This window comes from Tupaia chinensis, unplaced genomic scaffold (genome assembly GCF_000334495.1).
Source record: "Tupaia chinensis unplaced genomic scaffold, TupChi_1.0 Scaffold000099_1, whole genome shotgun sequence".
Taxonomy (NCBI): Eukaryota; Metazoa; Chordata; class Mammalia; order Scandentia; family Tupaiidae; genus Tupaia; species Tupaia belangeri.
The window spans coordinates 3,175,479-3,191,039 of NW_006159563.1; the positions used below are offsets into that span (position 1 = coordinate 3,175,479).

At 38.6% G+C, this 15,561-nt stretch overlaps 1 protein-coding gene and 1 pseudogene across 5 annotated transcripts in view; both read left to right on the top strand.

Annotated features, from left to right (window-relative positions):
• SSBP2 (single stranded DNA binding protein 2) overlaps positions 1-15,561 on the top strand; it is a 334,115-nt gene that overhangs the window by 218,043 nt on the left and 100,511 nt on the right. The gene's annotated exons all lie outside the window — the stretch shown is intronic.
• LOC114006907 (39S ribosomal protein L35, mitochondrial pseudogene) lies at positions 7,697-8,227 on the top strand (annotated as a pseudogene).

The following is a 15,561-nucleotide window of genomic DNA, read 5'->3' on the forward strand; positions in this document are numbered from 1 at the left end:
ATTTTCAAATGAATAGTGTATAGCCAGAACCTCAGTTTCCTAGTAACTCACTTCCTTCTTCACACCTTGTAATACATACTAAAACCTCATGAGAAATGTACTTCTTTGCCTAGTTAATTCTTACTTACCTTCAACACTAACCCCTAGAATAATTTCCAAGAAGCTCTCCCTAAGCTCCTAGGATGGACTTTTACAAATATCTTTCTTATTACTTTGTGTGTTGAGGTCCTCCTCTAGACTGTATTATTTCCTTTAGGGCTAGAATCATGTCTTATTTTTACATCCAGGGATATATGTTAGCTTACAATTCTTTTTCTCTTTTCTTTTCTTTTCTTTTCTTTTCTTTTCTTTTCTTTTTTTTTTTTTTTTTTAAGAGAGAGTTTTCCTATACAGGGTGTGTGTGCTGGCTGGAGAGACAGAAAGACTGTAAGCTAGAAATCACACCCCAGGGGGGATGGCCATGCCACAGTCCCTTCTCAGGATCTTGAGCATGCATGCACACATGCCTGGCATGAGTTTTAAGCCACTGCATCCAGGATTTGAACCACGGTCGACTACGTGGGAGTCCAGCATTGTAACCATTATGCTATCTGCTAATCCCAATCAGTTTCTTGTTCAATATATTTTATCTTCTTTTTAAAAAAATTATTTTTATTTAACTTTTTATTTACCTATTTACTTATTTTAGTTTAAACAGAGAGGGATAGAGAAAAAGAGAGAGAGGAAAAGTGAGAAAGCCAGCCACCAGATCCGGGACTCAAACCGTGGTTGGCTATGTGGGAGTCCATTGTCTTTAACTACCATACCACCTGCGCTGGCCCCCATTTTTTTTTATCTTCTAATTGAATTGTCTCCTTTCCTGACTTCTTAACCTTTTTAGCCTATTCATTCAACACTTTTTCTTTTTAAACATTTTGCACCATAGAATTGTGATTCTGTGAACATGTTCTACCAGTGAGCGCATCTTTAACCCATAGTGCACCTAGGCACAAGAGATTACATTATTAATAAGGCAAAGCTGCTTAATTGAGAACTTTGCCGTGAGGGAGAGAAAAGCACTTAAAAGATTATAATTACATGTACTCTATTCTGAGTAGTTTGTGCTTTTGCCTATAAGAAGTGATATATCTTCATTTGTTTTCACTTGAAGAGTAATATGAACATATTTGTGTTTATAAGAAGATAACTGTTCGCAGACTAAAACATAGACTGAAGATGAAAAAACAGAGGAGGAAGAGGGAGCTGTTGTAACAATTTGTATATAAAAAGTGATGAAAAACTTGACTTATGACAGTGACAATGGGGTGAGGATGGCAAAAATATCAAATATATTTACCCAGCATTGTCCTTTTATCCGTATTTCAGTTGTATGTTTCCCACTGGACTGTCAAACCCTCTAATTGTCTATCAGCTTAAATTCGACATGAATAATGATGACAATAATGGTTAATATTTATTGATCCCATACTTTTTGCCAGACATGGTTGCAATTGCTTTATGTAAATTAACTTCTTTAATCTTCCAACAACTCTATACGCAAAGTGCTATCACAGTAGTAGCCACATTTTCTGAGAAAGGATCCAGCGAATAGAGTTTCAAAAACTGACTCATGCCGTACATGATGATGATGATGATGATGTTTCTCTTCTTCTTCTCCTCCTCCTCCTCCTCCTCCTCCTCCTTCTTTTCTTCTTCTTCCTTTTTTTACTTAACCCTAATGCTATATGGTCTGAAACTGGAAACCAGATCATTTCTCTCTTACCTTCTCTCCTAATTGCTTTCATTTCTCTGCAGCACTATTTCTGCCATCCACATTTCCAGCTTAACAACCTGGCTCATTTGAAAATGCTCATGCCTCTGCTTTCAATTTTTCCCCATTCTTCTTTTCTCATTTTGCTGCTAGAGAAATAATTATTTTATTTGTTGATTCATGTCTTGGAGACATGTAATACTGTCTATCACTTAGTGAATCAAATATATTTTCATACTCAAGAATTCCTAGTAGCTGGTCTTTTCTCATGTAGTTTCCCACCCATGACCAGGAGAGACTAGTTTCCTTCTTTCTGTAGTTCCAAAGTCATTTCATATTTATGTTCCTCTGAGTTTTTACCGTTCCATCCCTTTAACTTTCCTTTAAGATTTAGCTTAACCAAGATAGTCTTCCATGAAGTTCAGCCAGTGTTTAGTTGTTTTCCCTGAACCACGTATTCTCATAGCACTAACAAAACCTGTCTTCTGCAAAATGTGTGTCTTTGGTAGTGTACTGGTCTCCTGGGTCTTGTGGAGAGAGTTGAGCCTGCTCTGGGGACCACCTTATTTGGGCTGCACCAAGGAGTTAGTTTATGGAGAATAGTGGCATTGCCTCTGCATGGATATAATTACCGAAGTTCTCACAAGCGCATAAAAAACTGTAATTTTTTCCTAGGCAATAAAATATGTACACTACAGACTGTGCTAACTTCTCCTCCAATTGTAATATTGTTTATTTCCTTCTGAGATACTTCTCATTATTTTCCACTTCAATAAAATTAAAGGAGTCAAAAAGCAGAGTGTATGGTTAGTTTTACCCTGTAGGCAGAGTTTCGCCATGCTGTATTATACTTGATTTTGTGTGTGTGTGTGTGTGTGTGTGTGTGTGTGTGTGTGTTAATTCTCACTCAGTTATGCTCCTGTTTCAGCATTCCAATAGCACACCACTGTATTTGTCTCTTTCAAACAGGGTCTCAATCTGTCGACATGGCCATGAGCTTGGGCGCCTCCTGCCTCAGCCTCCCCAGTAGCTGGGACTACGAGTCTGTGTCACTGGGCCTGGATCTTTAGGGTGGGTTGGGAATGAACCCCGGCCTCCGACATGGCCTCAGGTTACTGAGCAGCAGTGTCCAGCACACACTGCCTTAGTTGGGCCTTGTTTCACTTTTTTTTCTATTCTGCCAGAAATTTAAGAATAGAACCTTAGATTCCGTTACATTTGACTTGGCAAGTGCCAAGGTGGAAAGACTGCTTAAAAAGAAAGTATATCTTCTATTTGTGGATACAAGGTTTTATAAATGTCCATTAAATCAAGTTTGTTCATTGTGGTCAAATGTAATTTTTAATCTACCTATATATCAGTTTCTAGGATGTCCCTTACACTCTCTCTGTGATTATGGATTTGCTCATTTCTATTTGTAATTTTTTCAGCATTTCAGTATGTATTTTGAAGTTATGCTGTTAGATATAGTAATAATTATTGTAACTTGCTTGTGAATTAGTCCTTTTATTATTGAGTAATGATCTACTGATGCTCTTTGCCTTAAATTTTTTGTTAAAGCATCTAATCTTATCTAATTGAGTACTCCCAGTAGTGATTTCAAAATGAAAGAAATGATGATTTTATGGTTCTATTTTCAAAACTGTTTTTAAACCATGTTAACATAATAGTTACATGTGATTGGAAACCATACACTAGAACTTATTCTTGAAAATTAATTGTGTGTTATCTTACAGTAATAAATTTAGTATTCAAATGAAATAATACTAAAAATCAGTTGACATTTTATGTAGAATAGCACCATTGATTCATGTTCATCACCTACAGTGAATGCTAACATAATTGTATAATTTATTCCACTACAGTATCCTTTAAAACTATCCAAGTCTATTTTGAAAATAGAAAAGCAAATACCAGCTACATTGACTTCTGTCAGTTTGTCTTCTAGGAACTCAATATGCTTACTTGACATAGAATAGCACAGGCTACTTTAAATTTAACATACTTATTAATTCTAAAAATGACATAACATTTATTTTTACTGGAAACAAAACATGTCATCCTAATACCTCATGTTCAGTTCAGCCAACTCTTACTGACCTCCTGCCAGACACTGCTAAGCACTGTTTATACAAAGGAAGAGAAAGGCCTTTCCCTTCAGGGCTATTTTCAGACTGAAACAGAAATTCTCAATATAATGTGGTAGGCACTACAATAGAAATTAATATTTTGTTGTTGTGGTTAGAGGGCATGTGTACTCTCTGGAGAGAGTCAGCTAGAGAGAGGAAGCACCCCCAGTAGGAGATGGTCATGCCACAATCCCTTCTTCTCCACTTCTCCTCTTGGGATTTGGGGCATGCACATACACGCACCTGGTGTATTTTTTAAGCTGTCCATTTGGGACTCAAACTATGCCCTTGGCTAGGTGGCATCCAACCACCTAGCTGGCCCAATAATAGAATATATGCAAGAGCTATAAGTCTTACTCATTATTTGCTGGTGGTGATGTTATCATTATATAGCTACGGTAGTGGTCAGTTGTTTTCTCTGTAATATAAGAAAAATATAAAAGAAGGACTTAAAAAAAAAAAAAACTGAGTTCAGGACCATCTGGTGGTGTGGTGGGTCTCATGGCCGACTATATGGTTAGAATCCTGGGTCTGGGAACTTGAAAAACAAGCTGAGCGTGTGTGTGTGTATGCCTAAAATCCTGAGAAGAGACTTGAGAAGAAAGGGTTGTGGGGTGACCATCTCTCCTGGGGGGGATATTTTCTCACTCCCTACACCATCGCCCCACTGTGTCTCTTTTTGGCAATTGCATGTGTCCTATAGCAAATTTCAAAATAAAAAATGAATTTAACATACCGTGTCAATAAGGTTATTAACAAATAAAATATGGAATTTCCTTGTTGGCTTTCTTACACATTCTAAATCATTACATCATTGTAGTGCATAGAGTCTGGTAGTCACCCATGATGTGTCCTCCTTCCTTAATTTTTTGTTAAATCCTAGCAGGTTTTGTTTGCTTGTTTTGAAAGATTTCTTTGCTGTAGGGTGCATGTGCTTGCTGGAAAGACAGAGAGAGACAGAGACAGAAAATGAGAAATCACCCCATACAGAGGATGGCCACACTGCAGTTCCATCTCCTCCAGTCTCCTCTTGGGATTTTGGCACGCACACCCACGCCCCTGGCGTGAGTTTTAAGTCACCTGGTCTGGGACTCGAATTGCAGTTGACTCCACGGGAATCCAGTGATGGAAGAGTTACACCATCTGCTGGTCCCAATCCTGACGTTTTTAACTTTGAAATATATTCTGAATTCATCCACATTTCTTTTCTGCTGCTGCCCAGGGTGCTTGTGTCTCTTGTGCTACTCTGGAAGGAATCTTCTCCTGCCCTAGCTCTTGTCTGTTTCAAGGTAAAACCACTACCAGAGTAACCTACTTAAAATCATAGATCTGATGATTATGTGCTTAGTCTCTCAAAACTCTTTGATGACATGGGACCAGCAGTTAGTGTAACAGCTATGTCGCTGTACTCCCATGTAGTCCACCATGGTTCACTTTCCAGACCCGATGGCTTAAAACTCACGCCAGGCGCGTGTGCTTGCATGCCCAAGATTCCGAGAGGAGAATGGAGGAGAAGGGATTGCAGCATGGCCATCCCCCATGGGGGGTGATTTCTCGCTTTCTGTCTCTCTGTCTCTCTCTCTGTCTGTCTGGCGAGTGCACGCGCCCTATAGATGTTCTAAAAAAAAAAAAAAAAAAAACTTTGATGGCTTCTTAGTGATCCTATGATAAAATCATCTCATGCCACACAGTGGAATCATTGTGATTCATCTATGTGGTTCATCTATTGTGATTCATCTGTGTTGTATTCTGTCACTCCCTACCCACCTGAACTTTTTTTTTTTTTGGAGAGGTTTTTGCCATAGGGCGCATGCGCTCACCAAACAGACAGAGAGAGACAGAGAGACAGAAAGCGAGAAATCAACCCCCATGGGAGATGGCCATGCCACAATCCTTTCTCCTCCATTCTCCTCTTGGGATCTTGGGCACACATGCACACACGCCTGGCATGAATTTTAAGCCACCAGATCCAGGACTCGAACCACAGTTGACTACATGGGAGTCCAGCAACATAGCCATTACACTAACTGCTGGTCTCATCCCACCTGAACTTTTTAATTATTTCACTTTGTAAAACTTTAATTCTGTTGACTTACTTTTTAATTCTTTGTTTCCACCTTAGCACCAACTCTTTCTTCAGATCTCAGCTTAAATAGTACTTATAGGAAGTTTTCAGTGACCCTCTAAAATAGCAGTCCCCAACGTTTTTGGCACCAGGGACCAGTTTCATGGAAGACAATTATTCAGCAGACTGCAGTGGGGCATGGGAGTAGAAGATGGTTTGCGAACAATTCAAATGTATTACATTTATTGTGCACTTTATTTCTATTACATTGTTATATATAAAGAAATAATTATAGAACTCATCATAATGCATTTTTTGCAGCCACTTCCATGGTACAGCCACTCTAGTACCACTGTCTCAGCCCCACCCCAGATCATAAGGCATTAGACTGTCATAAGGAGTATGCAGCCTAGATCACTCCTATGTACAGTTCACAGTAGGGTTTGTATTTCTATAGGAATCTAATACCCCCACTGATATGACAGGAGGTGGCGCTCAGGTGGTAATGCAAGTGATGGGTACAGCTGTAAATACAGACGAAGCTTCACTCTCTCACCTGTCACTCACCTCATGCTGCCACCAGGGTCCTAACAGGCTGAGTACCAGTACTAGTCTATGACCCAGGGGTTAGGGACCCCTGCTCTAACCTATGTCTTCTCCTTCTTCTTTCTTACTTTTATCATCACATTGGTAAATATGTGTTCATGGTTGTCTGTTTCTTCCTCGAAGATTATATGTCTCTGAGAATAAGAACAAGATCTCTTAAGCACAATATCAGATGTATAGTAGGCATAAGTATTTGTTGAATTTAAAAATACAGTAATTAATGAAAATAAAAAGATTGATAAAAGTATATAAAAAATGAGCACACTTTAATCACGTGTTTACTTTAAAAACCTCAAATTTCCTAACTGAACTCAATGCCATTATATTTTTAAAAACTGTATTTTAATTTTTTAACTTAAAATCTTTTTATCCATCTTTATTATGTACTATTTTCACAACATTATAATAAATGAATTTTTTGTTTACAAAGAGCAAACTAAGTCTTTTTAAGAATGAAGATTGTGTATACAAAAGAATGTGATACAGTGTCTGAGACAGGTATTTTCAGAAGTGGACATCCATGTTTTTAGGAAAGCAATCATGGGATAAAAACATATTCTAGAGCCCAATGTGACTGCTTTAAGGGGGGCTGCACTCCTTTGTCATATTCAGTTTGGTATATATGGTTTTAAAAAGAGTGGCATTAGCTCACCGTGTTGAAACCACGGTAAAGCATTTCTCTCTGATGACTATGAATCTCACGGGTTTCATGTCTGAACATCAGTGATTACTACAGAGCACTGTAATTGAAAGTTAGGAAGAAATGCTCCATGGCCAAATATGGGTCTCAATCATTGTCCCATGAGAGTTGTTTTTGTTTTATTTTCATAAAGCAAATTTCTAATTTTTTTTACCTTTGCCTCTTTATTCTGACAGAAGGAACCATTTATTTGCTGAATTTCTAATGTTATTAGTCTGGTTAACTGTGTTTACAGGTACTGTCCATCTTTAGGATCTCAAGACATTATTAGGTTATCTCCTCGCCAAAAAAATATTACACAAATGTAAAAGTACTCTTTCCAGATAGTCTTAATCAAACGGTCAAAATCAGTTATTTTTGTTTCCTTATGCCTTGTGACAACTGTTACATAATGTAAAATCCACTGGCAAATGCACCACGCGGCTGCCCTAAGTGAGGGTGGCAAGATGGCAGCTTCCGCCTTTGCTGTTGCAGTGAGCGCAGCTTCAGGAAATATGGCCCCTGAATATTTGGACTTATTCTGTCTATCGAAACTGCGCCAGGAATGCTTGTCCCTATTTTTGGATTGTCCGTCAGACATTTCAGTCATATTCAGACACCAGTTTCCTCTGCTCCCAGATTTCTCACAGTTGTCAGAGACCTGCTGCAGGGGCACACCCACCTTCACGGAGGGGCCCCTGCTTCCAGAAGCTGCCACTCAGAACAACTTCTCAGTTCCCCAACCGGCGACAGGGAGACAGTGAGGGCTGTCAGCTCTCGGTTTCTTCTACTTCATTCTGGCCTTTGGCTAGGAGAAAGACTGGTTATAAGAAAACATTATGGAAAAAGACAAGAAAAAAACACTTGAGGGAATTCATGATGTGCAGTAAAACCGAGTAAATTCTTAGATAAAATGACGGTCTTTCTGAAAGAGGCGAAACTGTTATGTTGATAATTCTTACCAGAAGCACTGTAATCAGACAAACCTGAAAGTGTAGATCCAAAGTTTCACAATTTCCCAGTTACTGAATATGTATCTTTGTGTATATGATGTCTTTAAAAATGAGTAAGTATAAAACTTTGTGTAAGTTGTGCCAATTGATATGTTAATGTATAATACCAACATTACGCTTATGAAAGTTTTAACACTTAATAGATTAAACATTCCCAAATTTAGGGTTTTTCCCCTCCTCTTAATTGTTAGCATGAATCAGAAAGACTTGTGAATTTAAACCAGAGAAAATTTAAATAAATAAAACCCACTGGTGGAATTAAGCCATTTTATGTTAACAAAAAAGACTTAGCTGGTTCTGTGGCTTAGCTATCTCCAGTTTAGAGCAATATAAACAAGTATTTTAATTTATGATCTTTTCATTCTGTGCCTTTTAAAAGCCATCTGATATGTCTCTTTAGGGAAACAATAACATGTTTAAAAACTTAGCAGTAGTATTTCTGCTTAAGTTACTTTCAAGTCCTGTTTTTACATGTTTTAGAAACTTTTTTTGAAATATAAAGTGTTCTAACTAGTTTAATAACTGAAGATGATTAAATTTTAAGTTATAAAAATTACTCACCGATGGGGCTGGCCGGTAGTATGGTGGTTCCGCAGGCTAGGTCATGGCGGTTAAGGATTCCACACACTGCATGGTTTTAGTCCTGGACCCAGTAGCTTGAGAAACATGCTGGGCGTGTGTGCATGTGTGCCCAAATCCTGAAAGGAGAGAGAGATGGAGGAAAAAGGCATGACCATCCTCTATGGGGGGGTGGGGGGGAGGTGCTTTCTCACTTCTCTCTCTCTTCAGGGAACACATACACCTTCTGACAAAATTAAAAATACTGACAGAAATCATCTTAAAATATTGTGGTATCTAAAATGTCTGTATTAAAACCTATAAGAATTACGCTTAGCCATATTTAACAACTTATTCTGAGTAAAATTTAACAACTTCTAGGAATATGTTACATAAAATTCACAAGCGTTTCAGATTCATGCTAACAATTAAGGGGGGAAAAGCCCTCATGATTGACCTTACATTTCTTCCTACGAATTCAGTTCTGTAAATTTCACCAAAAAAAAAAATGATAGTTTGGAGGAAATTTACCTTTTTGCATAAACTTTTTACTGACATATAAGGGGTATATTTTTAAAAGATGAGCATATAATGATTACTTTCTTCCTGGAAAAATGAAACACACAAAAATTATGATGATTCATGCTATTAATGTAGACCTGTAACTCCATGATTGTCATCTGTATTGTGACAAGGACTTTAAAAAGACGTTTTGAAATAGACGTGCTGTGGTAGTGCAGAACAAGCACACCTTGGATTCTCAAACCAAGTCCTTCTAGGATGACAGAGTAAGCCATCGAGAGAGGTTCAACAGCAGCTCATTGACTGCAAGTAGATCTGTCTGCCTTGGAGGTCCTGTAGACCGGGAGCAGGCAACAGGCAGAGGTTTGTGTGTGCAGTGTCATCATTAGGGTGGTATGGAATGAGCAGTAGAAATGCTCTGCAGGGGGAAATTATACACTGGGGGTCATGGCAAGAAAGAGTGAGTGGTGATCTAGGCAGGCGAAGTATTGGCATCATAGGTAACGGAGACTCGGCTGTAGAAACGCAAGTCCAGTGGCAGCAGTACTTACCCAGGATTACTGCACGGAGAGAAATCTACAGTGTTAACTCCACTCTGAGACATTCAGATACCGATTGGGCAGTGTAGGAGGCAGAGAATCTAGCAAACAGAGCAAGAAATGTACCCTTTTTTGACATAAGGCTTAAGGCTGAGTCCAAATGATCTTCATTAGTGTACACAGTCAAAATAGGGACCATCGGAAAGTTGACATGATGGTGAATCCTAAAGATTATGGTTTCCATTCTACATATATTTCCCCCATTCTATTTCTTTTGTATCCCATCCTAGGTATGAGCTTGGCTAGAATCCAGATGGGTTGGTGGAACCTTCAGTGAACAGTGAAGGAGCCCTTCCTTTGTGGCTAAGAGGAAAGCAGAGTGTGAGGCCTCGCTGGCAGTTGTAACAGAAGGGATGCTGTGTGTACCTTTCTTCACTTTGCAGTGCTTCTCCACCGCTGACTGTGGAAGGGAACAAACAGATTCACACAACGCATGATTTAAAGCCAAAGAACTATGAGACGGGGAAACGCTAAAAGCTTTGTTAAACCTGAAATTAAATTTTGTTTGCTTATTTTTTTATTCATTTATTTATTTTAGGGAGAGATTTTTGCTATAAGGCATGTATACTTGCCAGAGAGACAGAAATCACCCCTCAGGGGGCATGGCTACACCATAGTCCTTTCTCCTCCATTCTCCTTTCAGGATTATGAGTATATATGCACATGCATTCAGTGTAAGTTTTAAGCCACCAGCTCAGGGACTCGAACTGCAGTTGACTACATGGGAATCCAGCAACATAACCAGTACTCTATCTGCTGGTTCCTGTTTGCTTATTTATAACCAGAAATATAACTGATATGATCATAATTACAGAATTAGCAAATACATATCCTGTAGCAGGCTAAGTATGATAACTTCTCAGGACCCATAGAGTTCCTTGGCTTTTAGATGCCCCATAAAAAATAGTCTTCGGGTCAGCAGGTAGCATGGTGGTTAAGGGTGCTGGACTCCCACATGGCTGACCATGGTTCGAGTCCTAGACCTGGCAGCTTGCTTTTTCACTTTTTGTCTGTCTGTCTATCTCTCTCTGTCTCTCTCTCATTCTGTCCCTCTCTGGTCAAATTAAAATAAATAAAAAGAGAAATAAATAAATTTTTAAAAAGTCTTCAAAGTGAAATAGTCATTTGAGGTTGAATGTGTGTTCTGTTCTTGCTGTAACAAATTAATATAAATTTAGCAGCTGAAAATAACACAAATTCATTATGTCACTGTCCTGTAGGTCAGAAGTCTAGGTTGACTGGGCTGATTTCTCTGCTTTGGGTTTCGTAGGTTGAAATTGGTGAGTGGCATAGCTAGGCTCTTATCCAAAGGATCTGGGAAGTATTCACCTTCAAGTTTATTTTGTTGGCCGAATTCAGTTCTTTGTGGTTGTTGGAATCAGCTTGGCTTCTAGAGGCTGCCACATTTACAGGCCCCAGGGATTTGACAGTTGTGCCTACACAGAGGGAAAAAGAATCACAAGAGGTCCAATTACCCAATTTCTCTTACAAGGTGCTAATAAGAATAGTTAAAAGACCTAGACTCTCAAACAAATACAAGCCCTAAGATTTTTACACTGAGTCAAATAGTTTAATGAGAAAACACAAAGGTTTCTATCTTTGAGGTCAAACAGAAAAAAGTAGGTCAATGACAGGAATATATAACAGTTACAAAATTGTGAGAGTACAGCATTAATATTTCTAATACCTTTTCCTTGTGTTTCTCCGTAATCCATGTTAACATTTTTTTTTAAGTGTTTGACCAAAGTATTATTTGTCTTTGTTTGGGGGAGGGGGGTAGGGTGTATTTAATGGAAAAGCTCATATATAGGCCTCTAGTTTGGCCATATGGTCATTAGGTAGACTTAATACTCTAGTAACAATCTACCCAAACTCTACAATTCATGCAAAGATAATAGGTATTTCTTCATGGCTGAACTTATTAATAGATCATGAATGTTAAAAAAGGTAGTATAACAAATATCACTCCATTTCATTTTGTCATAGGGCAGGCGCCACCATGCCCTCATTCCATTTCATTTTTTTTTTGAGAGAGATTTTTCACTGTAGGGCGCGTGCGCTCGCCAGACAGACAGAGAGAGACATAGAGACAGAAAGCGAGAAATCGCCCCCCCAGGGGGGATGGTCACGCCGCAATCCCTTCTCCTCCATTCTCCTCTCGGGATCTTGGGCACGCACGCACACGCACCCGGCGTGAGTTTTAAGCCACCGGGTCCGGGACACGAACCGCGGTCGACTACGTGGGAGTCCAGCAACATAGCCATTACGCTAACTGGTGGTTCCCTCCATTTCATTTTTAAACAGAAAAAATGTATATGCTATTTAACTTTCTTAATAAATCATGATTATCGTTTTGAAGGATAGTCAAACTAAGTTCAAAATTTTGTGTGATCAAAATGAATCTGTACATCTTAGAAAGCTCCAGGCGTGGGGAGGCACCTAATGTTTGGGCATGAATGTACAGATGTGGAAATATCAGCAAGCAGTTATTGCCTTGAAATAAATCCCTTATATCAGCCCTTTTTCTTGTAATCTAACTTTTCTGATTAAGCTAAATACATAATGCAAGGAACCTGAATCCTGAACCATGAAACTTTGATGCTGTTCTAAAAATAAACACCTAAGTCAAAGGTCACTTAGTAAAGTATTCTCATACTTGTAATGAAATTATTGTGTTTATTAGGGCCTTATTATATTTCTCTTGCATATAATTTTTTTAATGAGAGTAACTTGCTAAAACTCTGTTGCCTATCATCCTTTTCATACTTCCTGGGTTGCATATGAAAAAATTAGTGTTTCAAAGAAATTAAAAACCAGAGTCATCTTTTTTTTTATTAGAGAGATATTTGCTATAGGATGCATGCGCTCACCAGAAAGATAGAGATAGAGGGATAGGGATAAAAAGCGAAAAATCCCCAAGGGGGGATGGCCACACCGCCATCCCTTCTCCTCCATTTTCTTCTCTAGATTTCATGCGTGAACGCACACACACACATCCACCTTGAGTTTTAAACCACCGGGTCTGGGATTCAAACTGTGGTTGACCATATAAGAGTACAGCAACGTAACCATTATGCCATCTGTGGGTCCCTCTTTTTTTCTCATTCATGAGAAACTTCAGCTGTAATATTTAGATTTCCAAATCTATAACACTTCATGTGTTCTCAGGTATGCAGGGGTTATTTTCTCACTGACATTTTATTTTTGTTTATTTGATTTTTTTTCTTTTTTTTTTTTTTTTTGGAGAGGTTTTTGCTATAGGGTGCATGAGCTCACCAGACAGACAGAGAGAGACAGAGAGACAGAAAGCGAGAAATCACCCCCCGGGGGGATGGCCACACTGCAATCTTTTCTCCTCCATTCTCCTCTCAGTATCTTGAGCACGCACGCACATGCACCCAGGGTGAGTTTAAGCCACCGGGTCCAGGACTTGAACCACGGCCGATTATGTGGGAGTCCAGCGACATAGCCATTACACTAACTGCTGGTCCCTTGATTTTGTTTTTAATGTTATTTCTGGGTCTCTTGTTCTTTTGGAAGCCTAAGACGTTGTAATGGGGATCAACAGATGGCATGGTGGTTAAGGCACTGGACACTCCCATATGGTTGACCACAGTTCAAGTCCCAGACCTGGCAGCTTGCTTTCTCACTTTCTCTCTTTCTAACTGGTCAAATTAAAATGAATGAATAAATTTTCTTTTTTTTTTTTAAAGTTGTATTCTGAAAAGGGATCAGCTAGGTGGCATGGTGGTTAAGATGGCTGGATCCTACATAGCTGGCTGCACAGTTCAAGTACCAGACCTAGCAGCTTGTAAAACCAGCCAGGTTTGTGTATATGTATACCCCAGATCCTGAGAGGAGAATGGAGAAGGGATTACAGCATGATCATTTCCCTAGCAGTGCTTTCTCAATTCCTCTCTCTCTGTCTGGCAAGCTCATGTGCTCTGTAGGGGAAAAAAAAAAAAAAGCTAGAAAACCACTTGCCTAATTATATAGCAGAAAATCAAGATACTAGTCTACAGTTTGTGAAACAGAGAAAACACTTAAGTACATGTAAAATTGTGAATGTAATAATAGAGGGCCAATATAGTGATAAGATTGTTAGAAATTGGAAGGGGGATTGAAGGGAGGGTGAGTAGGAAGAGACTGGATAGGAGATTATTGATTTTCATTAGAAGGCCATCCATACAATTTTTAAGCAGCCAGTGTTTGAATGTGTCCCTTCCAAAATTTAGGTGTTATGTTGCCAATGTAATAGTATTAAGAGGTGGGCCCTCAAAGAAATGTTTAAACCATGTGGGCTTCTACCTTGTGAATGGGATTAGATGTCTTTATAAAAGGTTTTGACAAAGGGCAGTTTCAAAGAAATTGAGAATAAGAAAAGATACCTTTTTATCTTTGATTGGTATTATTTGATTTTTCTTTTGAAAAGTATGATATAAGCAAATTTACACTGATAGTTTTTTAAAACTCGAACTATCATTGTATTACTTAGATAAACCATCTTAATGATCATGTGTGATCCTTTTAATTGGCTACTGAATTATGAAGATATTTGCTAATATTATATTTAGGACTTTTGTATCTATATTCTACATGAGACAATTCTCTTTGCTATATATTTTTTTCAAACTTGAGTATCATGATTATTCTTTTTCAAAATAAACTGATGACAAATTGTTTTTTTATAATGCTCTGAAGAGTTTATCTATTATGGTGTTCATATGCTCACTGAAATTTAAAAAAAAAAAATGCAGCAGTAAAACTGCCTGCATGAAAAGGGAATTTTGGGAAGAATTATGGTCTTTATTCTTTTTATTTTTCCCACTTCTATTTGCTTCAATTTTGTTCACTTAAATTTTTCCAGAATACTTCATTTTGTTGAAATACTTAGTTTTATCCATATACATACTATTTTCACATAACTTAAAAGTAGAAGCTGTGGGGAACAGCAGTTGGCATAATGGCTATGTCGCTGGACTCCCACGTATTTGACCACGGTTTGAGTTCCGGACCTGGTGGCTTAAACTCATGTCGGGCACGTGTATGTGCGTGCCCAAGCTCCTGAGAGGACAATGGAGAAGGGATTTGACATGGCTATCCCTCTGGGGGATGATTTCTCGCTTTCTGACTCTTGTCTCTCTTTCAAGTGCATGTGCCCTATAGCAAAAGCCTCTCAAAAAAAAAAAAAAAAAAAAAAAAAAGCAGCTGTGGACTGGCTCCATGGCCTCATGATGACAGCAGTCAGATTCCACATGACTGACCTCACAGTTTGAGTCCTGGACCTAATGGCTTGAAAAACATGTTTGGCCATGTTCATGCTTGGCCAAAATCCTGAAAGGAGGGAGATATGCAGAACGGATTGTGGCTGGTGTGATCATTTCCCATGGGGGTGCTTTCTTTTTTTTCTCTCTCTCTCTCTCTCTTACTTTCTGTCTGTCTCTTGTGAGCACATGCACTCTTTAGCAAATAAATAAATAAATAATAAAACAGGAAGAAAGGAAAGAAAGAAAAAGAAACAAAGAAAAGAAAAATGTAGCAGCTGTGAGAGAGAATGCCATTTCTCAATGTCCCTTGTTCTCACTAAGAGTCAAGTTTTCACTAATGGACTGTGAAGAACAGTGCAGGTGTCACTTCTAG